The sequence below is a fragment of the Perca flavescens genome, chromosome 15 (genome assembly GCF_004354835.1).
Source record: "Perca flavescens isolate YP-PL-M2 chromosome 15, PFLA_1.0, whole genome shotgun sequence".
Classification (NCBI taxonomy): domain Eukaryota; kingdom Metazoa; phylum Chordata; class Actinopteri; order Perciformes; family Percidae; genus Perca; species Perca flavescens.
Genome location: NC_041345.1, coordinates 20,060,652 through 20,084,384, shown reverse-complemented (window position 1 = coordinate 20,084,384; position 23,733 = coordinate 20,060,652). Strand labels below are relative to the sequence as shown.

The following is a 23,733-nucleotide window of genomic DNA, read 5'->3' as shown; positions in this document are numbered from 1 at the left end:
TTTTATTGACCAAACAACTAATCGATGAATGAAGAAAATAGTTGTTAGTTGCATCACTAGTTCTGCACTGATTTGTCAGCCCAGGCTGACAAACCAATGTTGTAATAGGTCTACATTTAATTTAATTTAAATGTTTATTTGTTTGACATGCTGTGTTCTTTTGAATTATACGTGGCATTAAAATCTTTGGTAGTCTACTTTGCAGACATGTCATAATAATCCGTTACTAAGTTTTAGTTCAGTAGGTTTTCTTAAGCAAACTGTGTTTTGTTTCGCTTTTTGATAGGCATACACCTATTCTCAGATGTCTCGCGTTCAACCAAATAGTGGGTAAGACGAAATTGATGGTCCAGAATGAGAAATGAGGTAGATGGTTTGAATAGAAAACATAAACCTTCAAAAAGACTGAAGGTGACAGAAGATCAGGAGGCCACCAGTGGAAGAATACCAAGTAGCAAGAGAACAGAGGATGCAGCAGACACTTGATCATACACATGGCAGCTGGGTAAGACGTTTGTACTAGTATTCAGCCGTCATTTAAAAGTGAAAATTGCACACAGTTCTAATAAAAGACTAAAAAGTGAGAAAGGAGATCAGGACTTTGGAAGGGGAAATGAGGGTGGATGCATAGAGGATGTGCTAACATGAGAGGCCAAAACATGAACAATATAACCTATCCTTTAGGGGAAATTATGTGGCCCTTTGTGTTTCATGCCTCCCCCGAAAACTTTTCCATGTTAATTATGTAATGTAAAACTAGCAAGAACAGCAACATAGCAAGAAATCAGCAGCAAAAGCTAGATGAAAAGAGTATAGCCCTCTATTTCGTTGGAGGCCAAAAGACATACATTTTGTGTGTGTGCTGAGAGGAGAAAATAATAAAATAGTGCATTATTGATGTGACATACTGTCCTGCTGGTGTGTACAGGTTTCTGCAGTTTCATTGTTTCATCAAACACTTAACAAAGGTAATTTTCTTTTTGGATTAAAGGTAAATGAAGAGACATTTTAAGACAGTTCAAATCTATTCTCCACGTTCCCACATGTTTGGAGTGTGATTTACCTTCATATTTAAAGTGAAACTAGCATTTCACTCTGGCAGTGTCTTCGAACATCAGGGTTGCTGCACATATCCATGAAAATTAAATCTGTGTGTGGGTTTTTTTTTGTTGAGAAATGCTGGATATTTTAATCACTTCCTTTTTATATTGTAATGCATACAGAGCATCATGCAGAATCAACATGAACATGGTTTTGCAGATGTATGTGAAGCAGTGCCTGCGATATTGGATTTCCTGGTTACTTAATTTGTGTTCTCTCGGGAAACTCAAAATAATTTCAGTATTGAAAATGATGAAACTATTATGTGGGTTTCATTTTTGTGCAAGACTAGATGTGTGTGTGTGTGTGTGTGTGTGCGCGCGTGCCTTTTATATGCAATTGAAAGTCCTTGCTGACCCTGCAGTTACAGCCAATTTGCTGAGATCACAGTGACACGTGTCTCCATATGGATACTTAGTAATTAGCTAAAAGGAAATGGAGACAGGTTGGAGTTGGTGGGGCATTAGAGGACCTGTCAGAGGGTCCCACTCATCTTACCCCCTGTCAAGATGCATGTCTGGGGCTTGTCCCCCCCACCCCACCCCCCAGAGTCCCCTCCCTCACACTTGGCTGCTCCGTTTAATTGAAGCCACTTCAGATCAGTCAGAGGAGCTGGATCTGCACGCCAGAGCAGACCACGGTGCTCACCTGACCTGTCAGTCACTACTGCCAGCTGCCTGCCACGCACAACCACACATCGTCCACTTTCACATTTGAAAACTGAGGACGCAGTAGGAAGATGCTCATCATAAACCCACCCAAACCCTCCTCGCAATATCCGCCCTAGTTGACAAAATGTGTCACTGCTCTCAAATTACCTTTGTTATTTAATAATAACTGCACAGAGCCGTCCGAAAATGTGGACCTCAAATGAACTGCAAGGGAGTATGTTAGGAGTTAGACCTTCATGAAGTGACCCTGAAATGCAGTTTTATGGCTATAAGGAGACTGATGTTGTCACCTGATAGCCAGCAGTTACTCATGCTTGAAAAACCCGAGCAAAACAAAATGAACCAAGGGCAAACTTGCGCTCAAGATGCAGTAAAATGCTTTTTCAATATGTTTCTAAACTCTGCAAAAGAGCAGATAAGAAGTGTTAAAGCTCAGTGCAAAAAGAGCCTAGAGTGCAAGTCCCCAAAGCTAAGCTATAGCGGACACAGACTGCAATTGGATTTGTTTGGACTGATTTGCCTGCCGCATGGCTTTGGTATGTATATGGTTATCATAAAAGCAGGCAATGCATGAATGCAGCAAAGCAAATACTTGTCCACTAATTTGGACCAAAACAAGCTGAGTAAGATTTGCAAAGGCCACACAAGTGATACTGTGGAACAAACAAGCAATGCTGTAATTCTTGTGATGACAATTTCACAGTTCTCCTGGAGCAGGCGAGTGGCTCAGTGCCTTGCTCACTGACACATCAGCAGGGCAGATGTTTGCTGACAGTTTGCACCTAAATGTCCTCCAGTTGTTGAGGGAGTGCCAACAACCTTGTTGCTCCAAATGGGGATTAAAAAAAAAAAAATCTGACATCCTGCGGGAATTCTGCAGTTTAATACTTTCCTCTTAAATACTGTGCTCTTGTGTTGGTTCTGCAATGCTGCCTTCCATAACACTGAACACTTGGGATGTGTGGAGTAGAACCATAGGGAATAGATCATTTTGAGACAACCCACTCAGGAGTAAACGTCTAAAATGAGTGGAGTGGAGCTTGTGTGTTCTTTTAAATGCCAGGTTTCTTCTCATTTGGTACGTTTTCTATTGTCAGCCTTTACTGGTAGCTCAGTCAGCTGACATTTAATGCTCAGCCATCATGCACTCTGCTGCTGCTTTAGTATAGGTCTAGTTGTTGTTACTGGCATAAATATGAACAGACAGATGTGACAGCTGGCCAGCCATATGTGACAAGGCTTTTAGATCTTTACGCCTTAATTACTCTTTCCCTTAGGACCAATATTGACATTTTAGGTTTTAACATTCAGACCTTACAAACTGCCATTCTCCAGTTGGCATTATCTGCCTCTTGGCAACCTTCAAGCAGGCTGAGAAAGGTGCTTGATAAGTGCTCACAGCTAAATTCCTGTCAGCTGTTGTGCGATGGGTGCTTTCAAATTAATCAGTGTGTTGTAAAAATCATTGCCTGTTGTTTACTGATAAGTAGAGTTTTTGAGGGAGTTTTTCCTCATTTTCAGTGAGGATCTGATGTTTTTATGGTGTGGGCGTTGAGAAAAACCCTCGGAGACTCACTGTGATTTGGGGCTATACAAATAAAATTGACTTAATCAATAACTGGAAGTGGAAGTTGAATTATTTCAAACACTGTCTATAGTTATCCAATCTTGGCTGCAATTTTCACACAGCTCCATTAATCGTGTGTGTGTGTGTGTGTGTGTGTGTGTGTGTGTGTGTGTGTGTGTGTGTGTGTGTGTGTGTGTGTGTGTGTGTGTGTGTGTGTGTGTGTGTGTGTGTGTGTGTGTGTGTGTGTGTGTGTGTGTGTGTGTTTTTAATTCTATTTAGATGATGTCACACCGCAGGAGAGCATGTATGGTTTTTTTATGTATTACTGTATGTTGAATGTGCTGCTGCCATTTCTTTTTAAAATTTGACATTGGTGACATTTGGTATTTTTCGCGTTGTTGTGTAAGCGGTGCTCACAGGAATGGAGGCAACTCTGTTATTTTTCCGTCTCTGTTCCCCTCGCTGTGTCTCTCACCTGGGTCGTCCCACACATTTTCATTTCTCTTGATATCCCAGGTTCTAATTTCAGTTGCTGCGGCAACCCTGCGGCTCCCTCCACTTATACCTTGTCTCTCTGAGCTCCTTGTTAAGTGTGGCAGAGCTGGTCAATGATTTGTGTTTTATTCATATTTTTCCTCCCGTAGGACCCTTTCGATGGGACCACACATGTCTTGCTTTATTTCTACTGTATCTTCATTTTACGTCTTTCTCGCTTACTTGTTTGCTTAATTTTTCCTTCCTTTTATGTTGTTGCAGTCTGTCTTTGTGTTGTTTTTCTCATGACACTGCAGACTGCCACTGTTGGCTTCCAGTCGTGCAGTAAATTGTGGTCACTCAAGGACACTATTGGACCGTCACTTCTTATCCAGTGCCATACTTGGAGGCAAATTAGTTTGCTCAGTGTGCCTGTCTGATTTTTTGGAGATCATGTTTAAATAGAGTTCTCCAAACTGTTGGTTCATCAGTAAAAGTTCGCACATTTGTAGCTTAAGGAAAGCATGATATTAAAGTTTTTTCTTTTACAAGTAATATCCAATAATAAAGCTACGTCCATTATTATTTTTGGTTATTTGAGCCAGAATTATATTTTTCAGTCAGCATATGCTTAGTCTCCTCATATCAAACTTTAACTGTAATGCTCTGTGCAGCTAAAACACTGTGTTTGAGCCTATGCCCAATAGCCCAATGATTATTATTTTAAATCTTTTTATTGAATTTTCCAACATACTTATTTACATATCACAACACAAATCATAGTAATTAACACCTCAGTGAAAAACCACTATGCTCTATACACTCAGCTCTACATACAAACAGATTAACATACATATAATACCACATGATGAAATAAGACAACACACATCACAGAAAATCAAGAAAAAAAAGAAAGAAAAAAGGGGGGGGGGGGGCGGGGGGGGGGTTCAGGGAATCTATGCTTACTGATGGATACAATCATTTGTTCGAAGTAAGAGAGGAAGGGCTTCCAGACTCTAAAAAATATTGCTTGCACAGAGACCCTTGTAGAGTATTTCAGTTTTTCAAGCTTGAAATGTACTATACACTTTATATCTATCTAAGTTTTGCGAAAGTGTCTGTGGTGACATTCCTGGGAAAAATCACAAGCGGTGCCCAATTAGTGATGCGTTTTGCATCACCCAGCAATGGTTGGTCCACCAGAGAGGGTAGGCGAAGCTAACGCAACAGACTAGACTCTTCAACTCACAGACTCACGCTTCAACTCAGCGTTGCGATGTCTGGGAAGTAAGATCCAAAAACACACCTGCAATTACCGCTTATCCCCAAAGGTGCTGCCATAGACTTGGTGGGGGGGGATGACACGCGGCTAACTGCGTGTCAATCACTGCTCATGCACACACGTTTATTCTCCCTTATGGGGGGAGGGGCTTACAAGACCGTTTTGGGCTTTAGCAGAAAGGGGGGGAGGGACTGAGAAGTTGTCGATATGTTCAAATTCTTTGGCTAAGTCCTGGATCTTACCAATCCTACCTACAGCACATTTAAAGACCACTACACTGTAAAAAATTATTTCCCCTTTTTGTTGTCTCAACTTCTGTTTTGGGGTCAAGTCAACTTTCAACTCAAAACTTTTCAATACTTTTGTTAAGATAACACACATATCTGTGTTTTGCTCAGAAATTCTAATGCACAGTTGACACAACTGAGTCATGCTTGTCTTCTCAAATGTAAGTTGAAGTTCACCCAGGGTTCACCACGCTACGTCCTTTTGCACATGCGCAGAGCGGCAGACCACGTTAGTCAACGTCTCCTCCATTGAAGGACCGAGCGCGAGAAACGAGCTGACCGTTGGCGTAAGTAAACTTTTAACTTTTTCTATGGTCTAATATTTCAGTATAGTTTGAGTTTTGTTTTTACTAAGCTAAAGTTTTTAACGAAATACTGTGAACTGACCATTCAAACCTACAGTATAACGTGCAAGCCCTTAGTTTAAAAAACTTAGCTAGCTAAGTGATATGTTAGGTGTGTGTGTGTGTGTGTGTGTGTGTGTGTGTGTGTGTGAGTGAGAGAGAGAGAGAATTACGGGAAAAGAACAAACATTGCTCATTAATTAGCTAGTAGTAGCTAGCTAGCTATGTAATGATTATGTGGAGAAATTCTGAACTTGCCTTCAACTAAGTTATGCAAGTAACGAACTAATCCTCTGAATGTTAGTTAAGTTAGTTAGCCCTTATGTTGACTAGCTAGCTGGTTTGTTTGATGAAGGCTGTATATCTATGGATGAAGGCATGCATGGGGAAATGTTGTTTTCTTTTGAATTTCTGTCATGGCTAAATATGCAGGCTGAGGTGGTTTAATTTAGGCACGCTTGTCCGAACATGTTCTGATAACGTATCTTTTGCATATGGTCAGATGTGGCAAATGAGCTATGACGTTGAAACACGTTAACTAGTTTAAACAAGCAAGATACTATTTTTTTTATCATGAATTGTGCGCCCACTTTTGCTCTAGATTTAGCGACTTTTCAAACCCCCGTTTTTCACTTAAAGCGACTAGCCACAAATCTGGCGACTTTCTGTTGAAAAGACGCCAGTATTGTCCGGCGAGCAGGCAAGGTATTTCTCTGTTGTGTCCGCCAAAACAGTCTGTGACTGAGGAGCAGCCCCCCCTCTGCTTTCTCCTCATCTGCAGCAGCACTGATCAGGCAGGTAGCTAGAAGGAGGGGTGCGGGGCCGGGTAGGTAGGAGAGACAGCGGGACGGCGGAGGGAGCTACCTAAGTAATACTTAGAATTTTGGCTAAAGATTTATAGTCTCTCATATCCTCTTCCCCAACCGTCATTTTAATAACTAAATGAAGTGAAACGTTAACGTGAATATTATCAATAATAATAATATTGAAGAAGTGAACTATTTATAGTTCTCAATCTGAACTGAAATATTCATTACTCACGCTACCGTGTGTGTGTGTGTGTGTGTGTGTGTGTGTGTGTGTGTGTGTGTGTGTGTGTGTGTGTGTGTGTGTGTGTGTGTTGAAGTGAGGGTTATCAGACTGACTTGCTTTGTTTTCTTTGGATAGATGTAGGCTTTAGTACACTAGGGAAAGGGCTGACCAATGCATTATTTTTGATTGGTATAAAATAGCCTTCCAACATAGGGCATAGTCCTTAAATTGCATTACATTTCATGAAATAACAAGCTTGTCTGACAACACACCTATGCTATTTGTTTGTATTTTAAGCCACACTAATGCAGTATTTTTGTTTCTATTTCTTTCTTCAGAATCAACTGACCGAAGATTAATTCAGTGTCATGACTGATGCAGTGGAACTGTAAGTTTTGTAGTTTTTCCTCAACAAATCAACGCAAAGTAATAAGGCATTACAAAGTTCAGCATGGATTCAATGGAACTACTTGCCCTTTCCCTGCATATACAAAGTTGTGTACATTTTTTTTTTTTTTTTATTATTTATGAAGCACTGATGTCCTTTCTGGTCTGTATCCCTCTTCTATTGTCCAGAACTAAAGAGAGAGAGAGAGCAGTTGTTCTCCTTGGCCTGGCCCATTTCCAGAAAGAGGATCCCTCCAATTCTTCAAGATTTGTAAGGTATGTGAGGAATCAATGCCACTCTGGAATCCATATCACTTGCTAATCTCAATCTTTTTGATCCAAATGAAGTCATGATCCTGTAGTTATAGGATATCTAGAAAATATGTCTTGTTATAAAAATCTAGACCTGGAAAGACATCTGCTTAAATGGAGAACAAGTGAATTGTTCAAAGTTGCAGTGACAGGATTCCTTGCTCAATTAATTTGACATTGTAATGTATTTGAATTTCTTCCATTTACATAGGTTTACATTAGTTTGCATCAGACATTTTCATACCCAAGTTTGCTATGCATCTTGAATTTTCATCTGTTGAAGAAATAATGCTGATTTGCAATCTATTCTTATTACTTTGTTGTGTCATTAGCCAAACGAAGAGAGTGAGGCAGTGAAAGGAATGAAGCGTAGGAATCTTGGTGGTTACAGAGGAGGATCCTCAACGCCCTGTCCCCAAGGAGATGATTGATATTGCACTGATTCTGGAGAAGCATATCGTTCTTGGGACCTGAAGGATGTGCCCAACGCATTCGCCCTGCTGATGGGTCTGCTCTCACGTCTTCAACATCCATTACCCAAAAGGGCTCAAGTACATGTTCAAGGTAATACAAAAGGTGATAATGAACATTGGTGGAGACCTTTGCTCTTCAAGTTAATGGACTCCGGTCTCTGTGCGGCTGATGGACAGATGGACTAGACAGTCATAGCTGTTTTTATATTTCTCAAAAGTGCCACCCGTTATCTTGGCTACATAGTTGTCATGGAGTTACTGTTCCTTTTTTTTTAAGTGTGTCTTTTAAAAACTTGTAAGGTCAGTTGTTTGTGGGATGAAAAGGAGAAAATTATTGCCTTTTGGTTGTACTACCTCAAATAGTCTTGTTAAATTATCATGTTGCACACAGTTATGTAAATATTAGCTGTCAATGCTAAGGTGGACTAGAAGTCCTGAGAGTTGTTTTGCTCTGTCTCTCAAAATATGCTGTTTTTATTGCCTCTATAGTTGACATATGTGACTGTATATGTTCTCTTATTTTGCCACCACCTTGCACACTCAGGCTATCTCCCACACACTGGCTCTCTCACTCACTCATTCACTCCCTCTCTGTCTCACACTCCTCCACACAAACACTCACTCTCTGTCTCACTCACTCTGTCTCACACACTCACTCACACAAACACTCACTCTGTCTCACACACTCACTCACATAAACACTCACTCTGTCGTCTCACACACTCACTCTGTCTCACTCACTCTGTCTCTCTCACTCACTCTGTCTCACACACACTCACTCACTGTCTGTCTCACACACACAATCACTCTCTGTCACACTCACTCTCTGTCTGTCTCACTCACTCTGTCTCACACACTCACTCTGTCTCACACACACACACACACACTCACTCACTCTCTGTCTCGCTCACTCTGTTGCACTCACTCACTCTCTGTCTCACTCACTCTGTCGCACACACTCACTCACACAAACACTCACTCTCTGTCTCACTCACTCACACAAACTCACTCTGTCTCACACACTCACTCACACACTTACTCTGTCTCACACACTCACACAAACACTCACTCTCTGTCTCACTCACACAAACACTCACTCTGTCTCACTTACACTCACTCACTCTCTGTCTCACTCACACAAACACTCACTGTCTGTCTCACACACAAACACTCACTCTCTGTCTCACTCACTCTCTTGTCTCACACACTCACTCTGTTTCACTCACTCTCTGTCTGTCTCACTCACTGTCTCACACACACTCACTCTCTGTCTCGCTCACTCTGTCGCACTCACTCACTCTCTGTCTCACTCACTCTGTCGCACACACTCACTCACTCTCTGTCTCACAGTCACTCACACAAACACTCACTCTCTGTCTCACTCACTCTGTCTCACACACTCACACAAACACTCACTCTCTGTCTCACTCAATCTGTCTCACTCACTCCCACACAAACACTCACTCTCTGTCTCACTCCCTCACACAAACACTCACTCTGTCTCACTCACTCTGTCTCACACACTCACTCACACAAACACTTACTCTGTCTCACACACTCACACAAACACTCATTCTCTGTCTCACTCACACAAACACTCACTCTGTCTCACTCACACTCACTCACTCTGTCTCACACTCACTCACACAAACACTCACTCTCTGTCTTACTCACTCTCTTGTCTCACACACTCACTCTGTTTCACTCACTCTGTCTCACACACACTCACTCTTTCTCACACACTCTCACTCACTCTCTGTCTCATACACTCACTCACTCTCTATTGCACATTCACTCACTCTGTCTCACACACTTACTGTCTCACACACATTCACTCTCTGTCTTACACACTCACTCTGTCTCACACACTCACTCACACTGTCTCATACACACACACTCTGTCTCACACACTCACACAAACACTCACTCTGTTTCACACTCCTCCACACAAACACTCATTCGCTGTCTCACTGTCTCACACACTCACTCACACAAACACTCACTCTCTGTCTCACTCACTCACTGTCTCACTCATTTTCTGTCTCACACACACTCACTCACACAAACACTCACTCTCTTTCTCACTCACTCTCTTGTCTCACACACTCACTCACTCTGTCTTACTCACTCTCTGTCTCTTTCACTCACTCTGTCTCACACACATTAGCTCACTCTGTCTCACACACACAATCACTCTGTCACACTCACTCTGTCTCACACAAACACACTCACTCTCTGTCTCGCTCACTCTGTCGCACTCACTCTGTCTCACTCACTCTCTCTGTCTCACACTCACTCCTCACACAAACACTCACTCTGTCTCACTCACTCACACAAACACTCCTCCCTGTCTCACTCCTCTCTGTCTCCCACACTCATTCACTCACACACTCATTCACTCTGTCTCACTCACTCTGTCTCTCACTCACTCTCTCACACACACTCACTCTGTCTCACACACACAATCACTCTATGTCACACTCACTCTGTCGCACACACTCACTCTGTCTCAAACACACTCCTCCTCACTGTCTCACACACACAATCACTCTGTCTCACTCCTCTCTGTCTCACACACTCTCTCTCTCTGTCTCGCTCACTCTGTCGCACTCACTCCTCTCTGTCTCACTCACTCTGTTGCACACACTCACTCTGTCTCACACACACACTCACTCAGTCTCACTCACTCTGTCGCACTCACTTTCTCTCTGTCTCATACACTCACTCTCTGTTGCACATTCACTCACTCTGTCTCACACACACTCACTGTCTCACACACATTCACTCCTCACACTGTCTCATACACATCACTCTCTGTCTTACACACTCACTCACTCTCTGTCTTACACACTTACTCTCTGTCTCACACTCACTCCTTACACACACTCTCTGTCTCACACACTCACTCACTCCTTACACACACAGTCTCTCTCACACACACACACACACACACACAGTAACAGTAAGGCTTATGATTTGTAATGGCAGAAAAAGGCAGATAGATATTTAACAGAGTGGATAAGGAAAAAAAATGTTGATGCTGTGTCTTACCATTGTTTTATATTGTATGAAACACTTGAATGTGTGGAATAAATGTTTTTGTTAATCTTGACTCACATTCTTGTGTTGTGTAAACTTTAAAAAAAAAGTTGGTAGAACTTAGATTTTCAAGGCAACCGAGTCAACTTACTTGATATGTTAATACAACACACATAATAAAGTCAACACAAATACAAAGCTTAGTCAAGACAACTTGAAAATGCACATTAGCCCCACTACATAAAGTTGTTGAATTGATGTAGATTGGAGTTGACTCCACACAATCATTAGTTCATATAATGCATAATTAGAAGTTGGATCCACTAAATTGAATGTTGTGTTTACAAATAAACCTTAGTTGACTGAACATGTTATTAGTACAGTGAACTTGCAACATTAAGTTGAGAGAACTGAATAGCCTCTTTGTGCCAACTTAATATCTGATTTCCAATCAACTTATAATTTCAAGGCAACCAGGTTACACATATTTTTAAGTTGAGTCAACAAATTTTTTTTTACAGTGTACAATATAGCTGTACCACAGGACTGGACTGTTTCATGCTTGTTTATTGCTCAGCTGGAATTTTTTTCTTTTCTTCCTTGTCTCTTATTGGATATCCTTTGCTCCCTCACTGTCTGTTTTTCTTCCTTCCCCACCTATCTCTTAATAACATCTCTGAAACATTTTTACTGTAGATAACGTAATGCCAACAAATGACCACACCAGCATGTCTTAAAACTGCGGCTCTTCACATTATTTAAATTGTAATACAGTGCAGCTCTTTGGGAGTAAATATCAACAACAGGAAATTATTCTGAAATGCAAAGCTTTATGGGTATAATCAAATGGATGATGGCGTCTGACAGTGAACTCTACATAGAAACATTGGCATTTGGAAATTCTTTAAATTACTCTGAAGAAAATGCCTCTTTTGGTTACTTCAGTAACTTCTTCAAGACAAGTCCATCTTGCTTATCCAAAGTTACAGCGACTGGACTGTGATTTGTTTGGACATCTGTCTTACTTGTTTGCCTTGCTTTCTCAGTTTCTGTCTGTCAGAACGTTCCTGCTTCTTTGTTTTTTTCTTACTCTTTTTCTCATTGGTCATACTCTGTGGACAAAAAAAACCTGTCTGTTTAGATATATCACAGTAAGGAAAAGGCAGGTTCCTTCAGCTTTTAATTTTAGCTTGATCCATTTTTTTCCTACTTTTCCTCTATTACAATCTCCTATTATCGTTATGTATTTATATATTTAACATGCTCTAAGATAAATGTTGTCTTGCTCCCCACTGTTGTGTTTTTTCACTTCGCTCTTTCTATGTTTTTCTGCCTCTGTCCCTCCGTCCATCACTGTCCGTTGTTGCCATCATCTTGACATCTGCTGGAGCAGAGAAAGTCTCCCCGGTGATTTTGACTTGCCGTTCAGAGTTTGGAATGTGCCTGCCTGACTCAAACGACTTCATTAGAGAGTGATAATCTCAGAGGTGGTGGCCACCAAAGGCAGCCTGATGTGAGGGCCATTTAGTCAAAAGATGAAACGTGTTGAATAGTTAACATGGTCATTTCCAATTGCAGAATAGGCAGAGAAGATGAGGTTTAGTGCTGGAACTTTGGTATAGTGGCAGGAGTGCTCTTTGAGAAAGAGAGCGAGATAAATTAGGAAGGCTTGGATTCCGAGCATAACTGTTGGTCACAGTCCCAGATTCACTGCAGAGATCTGAAATGCCACTGTGTGTGTGTGTGTGTGTGTGTGTGTGTGTGTGTGTGTGTGTGTGTGTTTGTGTTTGTGGTAGTCTAGCAGCTTTATCTGCTTGGCATTTCCTGCTTTCAGAACCGACCACGGCACCAGGCACCATCTAATGACCCTCCAAAAGGCTCAGCGCTGCAAAGAATATTGCGGGGAACACATGTAACCTTCACATAGATTAGGAAAGCTTGGATTTGGAGGATGACATACAGGGTTTTGTCACCTTCACTAACACCAGCAGTTATTTTGAAGGTGTTATCTTAATAATGTCGTGGGAGTTCGGATTTGATTCCTTCATGCTGGCTTTTTCTGTAAGCCCCTGTGTGCAGGTAATGAACTGATCTCAAATCCGACTGCTGACTGATTAATACGGACGATAAGACACATTCACAGTTGCCTGGCATCAGCTTGTGGCTGCTGTCTTTTCCACTTCAGTACTGCAAGGATAGAGGTTGGCATTTAGGTGCCAGTATCTAAACAGACGTCTGACTGCAAGCACTCAACACCCACCACTATCTCAACCAGGGTTCTTCAAGGAGTGAATATTGAAAATGTCACCTGAAAATTATATGTAAATATTGAAACATTTAGCATTTTTAATGTCATGTATCTCCTAAAGAGAAAGTCACATTCATAGCAGTGTCATTGAAACCATATTAACATACTGTATGCCATGCAAATGGGATATACTTCTACTTTATAAATATGCATAATTAGCAACGATGTGAGAAACATTGTGAGCAACAAGTACAGGCTCATGCTCATTCATCTGAATTATTTGTGAAATTCAATCTGTTTTGCTTGAGACTGGTTTTGCTGATGATTCTATTTTAAAAGTTTCCTTTTACTTGTAATGGTTCATCTGAGCAGCAATATTTTTCTCTGCTTAGTAGTACTGGTATTTCCCTTTTTATTATCAAGGCTGTGGTTTGACACTTTTCAGAGTGAGACAGCTCATTTTCAGCCCTCACTGTATAATGTATGTGCTCTTTAATGTATAGATAACAATGTATAAAAGGTGAGGAGATCACTTTGGGTTTTAAATGACGATCCATCTTTTATGAATTTAATAGAGAGCATTTAAAATTCTCCCTGAATATAAATGAACGTGAGCATGTGTGTGCAAGTGTATGTGTGTGTAAATGTGGTAATTAGGAGGCAGAGTGACGTTGGGGCACACAAAGGAGTAACCCTTGTCGTACCAAGTGCAACCGATGGATAGAACTGAACTTATTAGTGCAGCTACCTTTCCACTTCCTTTCACTGAAAAGAGCAACAGCAGTGCAATAAGACAGAGAGCACCGTGTGTACCTGTCTCCCTGTCTCCAAATCGCCTCAACAGTCTGTGAGACTCTGCCCCGGGTTCCATACAGTATAAGTGAATATATGGGAATTCTGTGTCTCCACTGAACGAGAAAAAGCATGAAACCCCCTCTGATAAAATGTCTTTCTTGGTTGACAAACTGTGTTATAATAATAAATAAATAATGTGATAGATGCCTTTAACAATTGAATATAAAATTGTTGTAGTGTGAATCACATTATTACTTGTTGTTTGTCTTTGTTTCCATCTTTGGGTGTTATGAAATCCGGCCTCACATCAGTAGACAGCAGAGGAGAATAACATCCTGCCTTGTATTTCTGGGTTTCTGAAGACTACAAACCTTTGTTGTTGATCTGTAATCTGTGTCTCAAGTAGGAAGCCAATTTATTCACCTCCATAGAGCTGATGGAAACCCCTAATTGCATGTTACATATTGTAGCATATTGGGCACTTGAACATTAACATGATGTTGTTTTGGTGCATTTGCTGAAACAAGTGATTCTGTCATTTTTCTTGGGAGGACAGTCTCAACAAACGATGACCCAGGACCACTGCTTTCGATGACCCTGTGCAGCGGTTCCCTGCTTCAGCGGTAACTGCTGAATGGTCTCAGATGTGAGAGAGAGATTAGATGTGACATCTGGTAAGAAGCAGGAATATTGTCCCCTGGGGTGAAGAGGGGCTGTTGTGTGGAAAAATGCCAGTTTTGGCCTAAAACAGTTACCTTAATGGAGATCCACACCAGGTTTGCCCACAGCACTCTTTTTCTCTGGCACACACTCTATATAAGATGACATCTCACAAATTCTGTGACTTGTACTGCTGCCGGCAAAGTTCATCATTATAATTGTTGGAAAGAAGGGAGGAAATGGAGGGAAAAAAAGCGAGTAAAACCCCACTGGTTTCCGAAATTGCTCACTTATTTACTCATCCACTATTCTCTATATATTAAACATTTTAAACATTCAATACTTTAATCTGTTATGAGATTTTTGACACTAATCATGCATCGTTATTTTATCACCATTGTCCTCTTAGGAGCAGCAGCGACCCATTAAAATATACATTTTGTGTTCCACTGAGGGATTTTTTTTTTTTATGGCTTTATAGTACTTAAATGTTAGACATAGAATTCAGACTCTCAAATTAGATGGCTGAATGTAAGTTTAGTACACTGGGTAGCAAATAGGGAGTGATTCTGGACAAAGCACTGGAGTGAAAGGGGGGGAGGGTGAAGGGAAGATGAAATTGTCCCTCGCTGAAATGAACCTTTATATGAATCTGGGGGGGGGGATGAAATCAGTTTTACCTAAGGCAACATTCCTGTGCCAGAACAAGCTGTCTTGTGATGATTTCAAACCATAATTAAAATGGAAACAACATGAGAAGGAGGTTTGTTGACCAAAGTCTGACATGGTCCCAACCTTTATATTTGGAATTCTTATCCTGTCATGACTGAACATTGAATCGATTTTTTTTGCATAATGCTGTATTTCTGTGTGAAATGTCATCACAATAAGTTCTTATATCTTAGGAAATCAGGACAATATCAGGCTGGATTCAGAGTGTGTTGTAGTTATTGATGGTTTATAAAGCTCCTCTGGCAAGTTTGTCCCAACAAATATTCATTAGGACCCTTTGTTCTACTCTATAGACAACATTCTGTGAGAATACATTAGTGTTGGGAAATCGGTACTCAATACGTTGAAGGTATTGACCGAAATAACCCAGTACCAATAGTATCGAAACTTCTCCAGTCAAACGTTACCTGTATCCGATCCTTTTTGTACCCAGATCTAGAAAAAAATGACTTTTTTATGGTTTTGCTCGCAGCCAATCACTGCAAGCATTCTTCAATTTAATGTGAGGTGTGATTGGTCCCAAATAATACTTCAATTTACAGTTTTGTGCAGTTATTTTTAATAATTACAGTTATTTTAATAATGTGAAAACTTTCAAAAGATAATTTGGATGGGGAGGAGCAGTGCTGCCATTGTACCTTTGCCATTCACATAATGGGTATCGAATAGAGTAGAAAAATCAAGTGAGGTACTCTATTGGTATCCCTTTAAGGGTACTGACATCGTCATTTTTTAAACGATACCCAGCCCTAGTATACATACTATATTTTTGTGTTTATACATTTTTTGGGATGTACGAAAACATGTTTTACTTGACACATTGTGCTCAGTATTTCAGAGATAACTGAAATGACATAAATGTGTTTTATGTTGCATACGGTACCGTCATTAGTAAGCCACTGTCAGGTTCATTTGTTTTCTATTCTTGGATCAGATATCTAATTTTGCATCATGCGTTAGTCTATAAAAGCTGAGACCTGTTTGTCTATAAAGGCATTGACTGAGTGCATACATGATGTCCAACACACTCTGTGATAAGAGAAGGATCAGAGGAGATTAGACAAGCGGAAGGGATAAAGATAGAGCTAAAGACAGGCTTTGTTTTTGGCCCCCTTATGAGCCAGGGCTCCTGCTAATTACCAAGCTCTCTGGTCTTTGCTGAATGTGTTTGAAATCCACTGGATGCAGATAATTGAGCTGGAAATGTGTTACATGACAAAGTCACGCTGAAGGACAACCACTAAAAAAGGCCTCCTCTCCACTTCCCCCCATGTTTTCTCTGTCAGGCACACATGAAATAAAACTCCCCCAAATGATTCATTCCACAGCGTTTATCTTTGTTGTTTGTTGAGATTGAAGCTTAGGGGATCTTTGAGCCACCTATTGTGATAAGCTATAGTCAAAACAGAGACGAGCCAATGGCGGATGTGTCAGGCAGGCCCGTGTTTTCTTTTTGTCGAAGTAATTGCTTTTAGCCTTCAGTTTAGGAATGTGAGCTTTTAAAGATCCTTCACACATCATCATAACAAAGTAGAAACATGGTTTATAGCCACAGGCTGGGATGAGTCTTTCCATGCATCTCAAGTTTTCTCTCAGTTAAGCAGTCACTTGTACTGTGTAGCCTAAATCTCAAATTGATTTCAGCGCTTCATATGAATATTGATTTACTGGCTTGGATACATTGATCCCAGGCAGAGATGGGCCTCCCCTGAGAATGTTGGAGTAAAGTGAAAACAAGGTGAAGAGAGACTCCTTGTCGTTCTATTTGCATTTTAATTATAAATTGCATCATTGCACTGAGTACATTAACAAAACAACTCCCTCTCCCCTCCATTCACTCCTCCATTTTGCTCCAAGCTCGGCTCACTTCATCAGAATGAAACTTCATGCGGAGAAGCCTCTGCAGGGCAGAAAACAAACCGGCCGGATAATATGTAAGAGCACATCCAGTAGTCATGTGTATGAAGGTGAAAGAAGCTTTATCTCAGTCGGTGCTTGCAAATGTTGCACAGATATTGTTCTCTAGCTGCTTATTTCAGAGAAAAGGAAGAAATATATATTGTCAAAAAGGATTTTTATTTTGATGGTTAGACAGACACTGTGTTTCAGTGAGTGCCTGTGTTGTAGAACAATACAGTGAGTGAGAGTGAGCTGTGGACTTGCTGTTGCCAGTACCATTTTGTCATTTAGAAGGCACTTTTCTATTGTTATCTTGGCTACATGTGCCCACTGTGGTTTGATGTCTGCCTCAGAGCATATCATTTCGATTTTTTCAAGTCTCAAATTTTCACAGTGGATTTGGCTCTGTCTGCTGTGTGTGTGTGTGTGTGTGTGTGTGTGTGTGTGTGTGTGTGTGTGTGTGTGTGTGTGTGTGTGTGTGTGTGTGTGTGTGTGTGTGTGTGTTTCTGTGTTTCTGTGTTTCTGTGTTTCTGTCTGTGCTTGTGTAGAAGTGTTGGTATGTTTTCTCATACGTAAGAGGGCTAATTGATCACATTGGAGTAGCGTGTAAGGACAAATTGCAAGAGCGCAGACTGAAAGGCTTTACATGTGGGAATTAAAGCTCCAGTCTGGATTTTTTTCTCGCAGGATGGCATTATGTTTTTGTTCACACATGTACACACATGGTCTTATCTAAGGGTTATGTGTGTAAACCGCACGCAAGACTGTTAACACTGCCAAGTGAGTACAGCAGCTGTGCAGGGTTTTTAAAGATTGTGTCCATCAAATGAGTCCTTTATCTTTGTTGCAGTTCTTATTAAATATGTCATATTGGATGTTTCAAGCTTCAAGTGTGCAACATATTAAGACAATAGTATGCAGATAGATTGATTAGAATGTGTGATGTGACGAGAATGAAAGGCATTGCAGTAAAGGTGTTGTGTATGTAATAAAGCAGATCATGTACTTACTTATCAGACATTCATTCATAGATTGCAGCTTTGTGGCAAATACGGGGAATGTACAGAGACCAACATTACTATAGTTAAAGTAAATGACTTGTTTAAATGTGTAGGTAAGTGTTGTTTTGGAGCTGCTCTTTTGTTTGTGTTTACATTTAGACTTTTTTTGGACCTTGTATAGAGACACTGAGTCACACAGCAGCTGGTCAGCTCTGCAAATGAGCGAAACAGCTTTGTGGAAGATCAGAAAGGATGGAGAGATAGGGAGAGAGTCGAAAGGATGATTGCAAGGGCCAAATGCTGACAAAACATTCTCTTCTTTGTCTTTTTCATCTCTTGAATTGCGTAAGGCTAGACAGCTTCGAGCCACTGTAGGCCATTGATTATATCAAATGATGAATGATGATGCAGCCATGCGAGCCAAGGTTTTACCATTGCACTGCTTCCTATGTGCCATGTTTGAATAATCAAAAAAGTTATAGATTAATGATATCGTTATGATTTAACTTAACTTAATAAAAGATATGATGGTTTTTGGCATGACTATACTTGTGCCACTTTATAGTCTTTTTGTATTTTGGTAACTGCTGTCAGTCTTTCGTCAAACTACTAGCAACACTGTGAAGTGATCTCTTAGAAATGTAGTCCAAAACATCAATGCAATGACTGCTTATATCTTAAGGTGACACCAGGATTCAGTTAATTAATATTACCAACCATAGTAGTGATAGGTAGACTTAATGATGTGAAGTGCAGCTAGGATATTAACATTATGGTAATCATTTGGGATAAGCTGTCTCACTTTCTTGATGTGAGACTTCTTATGGTAATTTCTGTTATCTTAGATACACAAATTAATACTTTTCTCAATTTCATATCTTTGAAAGTAGGAAATATGATCATAATGTGGGACTGAAGCAATAAGAAAAAAGTGTGGCGCTGGCATGGTTGCCCGGTTTTAAAGCAAAACTGAGTTTAAGAGAGGCAGAGAAAATGCGAGAGTTTAGGTTTAAAAAGAGAAATAAGGAGGCAGAAGAAAGAGATCGAGCAAGGAGACCATCAGCGATGTGGAGAGGGATGGTGATGTTCTTTCTCCGGGGTTTGCTCCACGGTGGGAGGGCCTCTGTCTCTGCCAGCGCCTCTTAATCCATCACACCTCCTGCGGACCTGTATTCGACACACTCCAGTGTCTCCCCAGTTCGCACTCAGTCCTGTCATGCATGTGTGCCCACTGTTCCCGGCATTCTCTTATCCCTGTTTTCACCCTCTCTGAGTGTTAGGGCTATCAGCAGTGCCTCGGGCAAGATGGACAGACACTGTTCTACAGCAGACATGTTTTCATACATGCTCCACATCCAGCCTTGTTCACACGTGTGTGTCTTTCACTCATTCCTGAGAGGAATTTCTCCTTCCCTCTGCCTGTTTTTGCTTGCCAGTCTCACCTGCGGCAGCACTGCTTTCCTCTCTCATGTCTGATGCCGAAACTCCTGAATCTCTCATAACAGAGAGTTGGAATCACTTCTGTCATATGATCCCTGTGTGTGTGTGTGTGTGCGCGCGTGCTTATTTGACAGGAAGTGCACCTCCAGCCAGCTATGTATGAAATGGGAGTCAGCTACTTCACTTGATCAATCTTGCTGATCCCCGGGATGCGTCTGCACATGCTCCCTGTAAGCTTTCATTGCAGCTCCCGTCCACTTTTAATGCCATCGGACCTCATAATGAACAGGCTGCATTAATCATCTGTCAGATTTCTCACCAGCACTGGAGGGAAGAGGACAGTGATGGTGGGGGGTTTGTTAACAGAGCACAGGGTTGACTCTTTAAGCTGTGGAAAGGTGAGCTAGCATGTGGGCGCTTGTTTTACGTTCAGAAATGCGTCACACATACGCTCAAAGCTGCAACACTCAGTCACTAAGCCTCAGCTTTTTGGCATGATTTCAGTCTTTGTAGCCTGTCCCTCTAAACGTTGCAGCCCGTCTCTGTACCTCACTGTTTTGCTCGCTGCCTATTGTCGCACAAGGTGACCCTCTAAACACCCCAGGATCCCTGATGTGATCCCTTCCTTTTCTGCAGCAGCCAAATCACAGAGCTCCACCCCCTGTCCTCCCTGTGGTGGTGTCTCTGCACCGTGCCACCCATTTACCTTATCTTCCAGTAGGAAGTGGTTCCCTGAGGGAGAGGCTAGTTGGAAGTTCTCTGTAATTGATGTTTCCCTTTCATTTAGCAAGTTAGGTGTGTGTGTGTGTGTGTGTGTGTGTGTGTGTGTTTTGTGATTGTGTGCTCACGTGTAGAGTGAAGTGTGTGTTTCTCTTTAGTGTTTTTTATAATACATTTATTTCCTCTTTTTGAGATGAATTCCAGAAGGCTTTCCATCTCTCTATTTTGTCACTCTTCACCTCCTATTTCACAGCAGGCCTGGTCGCCTAAAGTCCCTGCCATATGGCCATACTGAAGGGTTTTTGAGATAAACTTAACTATTTCATACTAATCTATTGATGGAGCTGCATGTGAAAGTGTTTGTACTTTACTTGATTATTTCCATTTTTTGCTACTTTATACTTTTACTCCACTACAGTTGTCTAATAACTTAAGTTACTTTGCAGATGTAATAATACAAAACACAATAAATAAATAAATAAATAAATGATGATGTGTAATTGTAGGTTAAGATAAAACTTAATGGATCCCGGGGGGGAAATTCCCAGGCTACCCAGCAGATGGAATACATAAAGTAAGTAGTTACCTTTAGCAGCTGCAACATTTAAGTGAAGAACACATTAATGCATCAATAATTATGATATGGTTATATAATATATTGAATGAAATTGGCTATTTTCCATAATAGGTACTTTACCTTAGGTACTTTAAGTATATTTTGATGCCTATACGTATGTACTTACTAGTAAAGATTTAATGCAGCACTGTTAAGACTTTTTATTGTATATTTGCGGTAACTCACTGGCAACGTGTTGCCAGTGAGTTACTGTAACTAACCCATTACAGTACCATAACTGTACATGTTATTTACAGTATGATGCCCTTACCGCAGTTCCATTGTACAGTATAATACCCTTACTGTAACTTAGTTTTACAGTATAATACCCTTACTGTAACTTAGTTTTACAGTATAATACCCTTACTGTAACTTGGTTTTACAGTATAATAACCTTACAGTAATTGTACTGTAATTACAATTTCCTAAATTATACTGTAACTGTCATGATGTATTATAGTTTTACTGCAATTGTGGTTCACAGTATATTACACAATTTGGCATTGGTAGTACAAACTATTGATTATTTTACATAAATGCTATTGAATTTAATAAATTCCAAATAATTGACTTTAGTCCATGTACAAAAGTAATACATTTTTATTTTTGTATTAAAACAGGTACAAATACCAAGACCAAGATAATAAAAAAAAAAAAAACAGACACAATTTACACACAAGCAATACTACAACCATGTTTAAGTATCGCCAAACAATGGGCAGCCTTGATGTCTGAGCAATGCAGTTACCATTTGATTTGACTCAAAGAAAACACATGCACATTTTTTTAATTAATAACCTAGCCATCAGTTCATCCTTTATCTCGGCAGTTGTTTTTTTCTTTGAAATCCTGAGTATGTTTGAAAAATGTGGTATGGTTGTTTACCACAGAGGTGAAGTTGTTGGGCATTTGGTTGGGGAGGGGAAGGAGAAGCAGTCTGTTGAGAAGAATTTGTTAAGGACGATGAAGGGGCCGGACCCATGATACTCATGCTTGCTGATCCACATCTGCTGGGGTGGTCTGTCCTGGACTGTATGGGAAGCAGAGAAATGGTCATGAGTTTATCTCATCTAAACTGTTAACAGACTTACAATTTCTGCAAAAACATAGAATATGACAGTATAAAAAATAACACATCAGTGATCAGTAGTAGTAGTTTACCGGGTTTTTCCTCCCCAGATAATTCAAAGGTCTTTCTACTTTCTTTTGCTGTCTGTCGGTCCCAGCACAGTTAAAAAAATGTTTTGATTAATTTTCTAATTTCAGAATTCATACACATTTTTAATATATTTTCATGACTTTTCCATGTCTTTAAGGCATATCTTTATGACCAATCCTCTCAAACATCTGTATAAACATGAAAAGTAGAAATAAAATAAATTACAAAATTTACCACAGTATACAGTATATCCTAAAGTTTACCTTTTTTTTTTCAACCTGGACCCTATTTTCCTATGTTCTTGTGTCTAAGTGACAACAATCTTTGACAATCTCTGACAACATTATGGAAAGGATTCCTACCGAGGTCAACAGTTCTTCTGTTAAAGAGTAAGATCTTTTTTCTAAATCATAAAAACATCCCCAAAATTGCTATTGCTAAACCCACCAGACTCGGTGTAAATAAACAGTAACTTTTGATCGTCTGGTGGGTTTGGTGATGGTGATTTCAGGGCTGTTTCTTGTTTAAACAAAAAGGATCTTCCGCTTTAACTAAAATGTCTATCTCTGTAGGGATCCTTTCCATAATGTTGTCAGACACTTAGAATAATAATCTGAGACCGTCAGTGGCAAAAACAGAACTTTTAGTGGACGAAATTGACGACGCACATTTGCCCTATATGATTACATTGGAGCCCGGTTCGAAGCTGCAGGTCAGTGTTCTTGCTCAATACTGGACCAATTTCAAAGATTGTTGTTCTTATCAGTCACTTACACAAAAAAAAGAACATATGAAAACTTTAACTAAAATTAAAACAACACTTTGTAACTTTTGCTGAGTAACTGTGACCGAGTAACTGTGCATTTAGTTCTGTCGATGTTGGAGCAGGCAGGGTACGTAGCCGCACTGTTCATCGTACTGTGTAATCATTTTTCTGATGTTAACTATATTACATCACACAATAAAATGCTTACCTAGTTTGATGTCTTCCACTCAAACTCGGTGAGGCGTTGGAGGAAGGTGGTGACTTGGGAGCTGATGCTTGTCACCTTTCTTTGGACAACTCCCGTATTGCGGCTTGTACCCACTTCGGCCATGCACTTGGTTCCCTCATCTGGGTTGATCCTTAAGATATATAAGATATATCATAATAATCAACAGCAGTCATATTTAAATAGAGATTTAAAGGGGGAAAAATGGTATCCCCCTTTAAATATACAGTATATATGGAAGTAAACCTGCCAGCGAGCACATTCGGTTCAGAAAGTCACAGCGAAAACACACCAGGCACATACGCGTAAGCCATCCTTCTTCTCTCAGCCCTCTCTCTCTCCGATAGAAAGAGACAGGATTTGTGGGGAAAAGTGTGGTAATTGTAGGCTATATACAGTATATGTGTCCGTGTCACTCTCTCTGTCCGTCCATCGGTCTCTCCCTCCTTGCGCCTGATCATGTGTCTCGCTGTGAGAAGTCAAGACAGCCCAAATCCCCATG

General features: G+C 40.5%; 1 protein-coding gene across 1 annotated transcript in view; it reads left to right on the top strand.

Moving 5' to 3' along the window:
- The window catches only part of LOC114568978 (speckle-type POZ protein), a 98,691-nt gene that overhangs the window by 27,096 nt on the left and 47,862 nt on the right, over positions 1-23,733 (top strand).